Below are 4080 nucleotides of genomic sequence, written 5' to 3' on the forward strand. Positions count from 1 at the left end.
GGACCTTGCACTTGTCTTGGTTAAACTTCATGAGGTTGGCATCAGCCCACCTCACAAGCCTGTCCAGGTCCCTCTGGATCCCATCCCTTCCCTCAAGCGTATCAACTGAACCACACAGTTTGGTGTCATCAGCAAACTTGCTGAGGGCTCATCAATCTCACTGTCCATGTTGCTGACAAAGATGAACAGGATCAGTCCCAACACCAGCCCCTGAGGGACACCACTCACCACCAGTCTACACTTGGACATTGAGCTGTTGACTGCAACTCTCTGAGTGCAACCATCCAGCCAGTTCCTTATCCAGTAAGTGGTCCATCCATCAAATCCAGGGATGTCTGCTCCATCCCTGGCAGTGTTCAAAGCCAGGTTGGACAGGGCTTGGAGCAACCTGGTCTAGTGTGAGGCATCCCTGCCCATGGCAGGAGGTTGGAACTGGATGATCTTAAGTTCCTTTCCAACCTAAACCAGTCTGTGATTCTGTGATTCTGTACAAGGACTTAATGCTCTCCTACTCACAGCAGTTTGGACAGTTACATTGCTTCAGTTTTATCATCCTGCTTTCCTTCTGTTACTTATCCTTTGTGCCAGAATGCAAATACTGTTCTATTAAAGCACCTTCCAGTGCAGCGTCCATAAGTAAAACAACAAAGGAAGTATTGGCAGCATCAGGAGGGAAAGGAAAGAGACAGCAGAAGGGAGAGAAAATGACTGACAAGTCAGCAAGACCTAGCTTAGACCACTGAAACATAACCTTCAGCAAAACAGGAATTCTTTCCATCTCTCCAACCCCACATAGAAATGACAGCAAATAAGTTTTACAAGATGCTGTTTGTGATATTCAGTGCACACATGTATGTATATGTGCTTGCACGTACAAACTTTTTTAGTATTTCATTAAAACTCTCCCATAAAGAACTCAGGGAAATTGAGCATCTCCTTTTGACTGTGTCTTTAACGTACTGCTGAGTGTGGCCATTAATTATCATTAAAAGGATAAATCCATGTTTTCCTCATTCCACTAAACTCTTAGTCTCAAATTCAGTGAAAACTGAGATTCTCATAACCAGTAGAAATGTTCGAATTGGATCAGCTGCATTCATTTGGGAGGGCTCGTGTTAATCCAGCAGCAAGGTAGCACGGTTACAGTCCGAATGCATCCCAGTGTTTCAAGAGTGGTTGTGCTTAGCTTTTCTGTGCTTGATATTTGGAATAGAGATTGCTTTCTGCATCCATCGCATCCGTATTAGTTCTTTGACTTGCTTGACAAGACAGATGGGAGTGACTTCGTCTTGGCATGATAGCTGTCTCTTTGAATCCCTTATAGATGTTAACAATGACCTTTCCTGCAAGGGCAAGATAAATTAGACAGCCAAGAGGTCTTTATAACAGTTTGAGATGTCCACCTACCACAATGATCTTGGTGTGCATGTGTCTGTGAATTTGAGGGGATTGTCATAAATCCTCATAAACCCTTCCTTTGCTGAAAGTGCAGGGGAGAGGACTGTGAAGAACTACAACTCCAGAACACTTTTTCTCTTTTTCTTGGTTCACCCCCACCCACCCACCTTTTTTTTCCCATTATACATGTTAAATAATTCTATCTAGAGTCCCCCACTAGGTTTGCAAACTGACTGCTTTGGAACATGAGCTGTTTTGACAGTTGCTCAAAAAGAGGTAAAAGCATATTCAAAGCCATTAACTGAGTATCCAGTTTTTCCAATTTGAGAACCCTTGAACTCCCACATGTTGATCTTTTCTCTCCCTTAGGCAGACATTAATCTCTTCTTGCTTCTCCATAAAATACAGCCCAGGGCAAAGCTGAGTTCTAAACATCCTTCAGGAGAAAACTTCCACAAAGTTTTAGATTTAATGCACTGAAATATTGCTTGTGCTCTTCAGTTGTGGGAGACCTACTCTTCAGGTAGATATACTCCAAGGAAAATCGCTTTTGCTTGCAATGTATTTCTTTACCATGTTTAAACTGTAGTACTGTATCCTTGTTATACTATAAAAGTACATGTTTCACAAGCTGAAAGAAAAGATTTAATGTTGTGACTTCTGTGTACATGTTTCACAAGCTGAAAGAAAAGATTTAATGTTGTGACTTCTGTGTCTAGATACCCACAGGCAAAGATCAAGATACATTCAGTGATGCACACACTTTAAGAACAGCCATCTACCTGCCTTGGTTTTAATTTTTTAAAAGTCAAACAGCATCTGCCACTAAAAACTTACACTAAAAATCACATTTCTGCATGAGAGGAGGTTTAGACTGAACATTAGGAAACATTTCTTGACTAAGAGGGTAGTCAAATACTGGAACAGGCTTCCTAGGGAGGTGACCAGTGTTTAAGAGGCATTTGGACAATGTCCTTAACAACATGCTTTAACATTTGGTCAGCACTCAATTGGCTGGGCAGCTGGACTAGATGATCATTGTAGGACCCTTCCAACTGAAAAAGTAGTCTATCCTGTCCCATCCCATCCCATCCTATCCTGTCCTATCCTATCCTATTCTTTCTTTTTGAACTTTTCTTCCCTATCCATTACCTATGGAGAAGGTAGGGCATTTTACTCGAACTCTTGATTTCATAAAGCTTCCTATCACAGAACACTTTATGATGAGAACAACAACAGCAACAAAACATCTTTTGTAGTGATTGGTCTGTAATAAATGTCAATGTGGATTCTCATATTCTGGTCCAAGAACACTTTTTTTCTAATGTAATGTAATCTTTTTTGGAAATCCATCATTAACTACAAAGGGTAATAAAAAGTTTAAGAAAGACTAAAGTGAAGCTACAGTTCTTGAAACATACATCAGTGAAGATGATGAAGAAAATGTAGTGCCTGGCCTTTATCCTTTTTTTTTTTACTCATAGAATAGAGTATGAATTAGGTACTTGTAAAAGCGAATAACAAAACAAAGTAATATTGATTTCCTCTTCTGTCCTATAAAATTATTGATCTGTTTTTAACCTAATTGGCACTTGTGAAAATAAGTAGAAGAAGCAGTAGGCTATTTCTGGGGTTCAAGTATTTGTTCTCAGTAAGAGAGTCCTAGACCTGCTTGTCTGGGGCTGTGTTGGCTGTCCTAAGAAGCTAAAGGTCTGAGTGCCGTAGCGTACTTCATTTGCTTTGTTCTCCTTCTCTTTAATCTCATGTTTCTAATTATTTCTTGTAAATTGGAGAAGTAACAGTGCTAAAGATGCCTTAATGTATCAATACCCAGCAATTGAACGTACACTGCTAAAAAAAAGAGGTTTCAGTAAGTCTTATCTAACATCAAAATGAACAGCTGGGTAAAGGAAGGAGATAATAAAGTTGTTTTTCAGTTACAGCCACCAGAGTCTGTGTGAAGCAAAGGAATGTTATTGCTCCTATATCTTGCCTACAGGTCAACAGACATATAGATAGATACAATGTTTCTATCAATCACAGACATTTTTAATCAGTTATACTTTTTCCTCTACTATAGAATTTACTATATAGAATCCAAAATCAATCCGTTTCCTCAATTTTAATCCTCAGATATTCTGTCTGTGGGAAAATTTACAGATGGGTGAGTCCCTAATCCACATGCTCATGTATTTGAGGTTTGAGGAATTAATTCAGTTTAGGTCTAAACTTCCCACACTTCCTTTTAGGCAAAGCAACACTAAAGATATCACACATAAATTCGGTGGCAGTATTTGTGTTGGCTTCAACAAGCTTTAGCTCAGCCTCCAAGCTGTATAGTCTGGATGTTGAGCTTGATGCTTGAAGGTACATCTTATTGCCATCAGAGGAGTTGTCTTGAAGCCTAAAGCTCTGTGAGAATCATCAGAATCAGGATAGCTGATTACAAATTACACATCAGGAACATTGATTAAAAGGCTTGTAGTTGATAAACCAAACCACATGGATACACCTGCATGCTTTTCTTTGGTATATGATCTCATTTATTTCATAAATCATAAAAAAGATTAATTGAGATTTAAAATAACTGAGAATATAAATGTTTACACACTGATCAACCTTTGTTTTTTGGGGCCCTCACATAATTCACAGCTCAAATCTTTGTAAAATGCTGTCCTGCTG

General features: G+C 39.2%; 1 protein-coding gene across 1 annotated transcript in view; it reads left to right on the plus strand.

Moving 5' to 3' along the window:
- The window catches only part of MYRIP (myosin VIIA and Rab interacting protein), a 50952-nt gene that overhangs the window by 38418 nt on the left and 8454 nt on the right, over positions 1–4080 (plus strand). The gene's annotated exons all lie outside the window — the stretch shown is intronic.

Source organism: Nestor notabilis, unplaced genomic scaffold (assembly GCF_000696875.1).
Source record: "Nestor notabilis isolate BGI_N333 unplaced genomic scaffold, ASM69687v1 scaffold143, whole genome shotgun sequence".
NCBI classification, from domain to species: Eukaryota; Metazoa; Chordata; class Aves; order Psittaciformes; family Psittacidae; genus Nestor; species Nestor notabilis.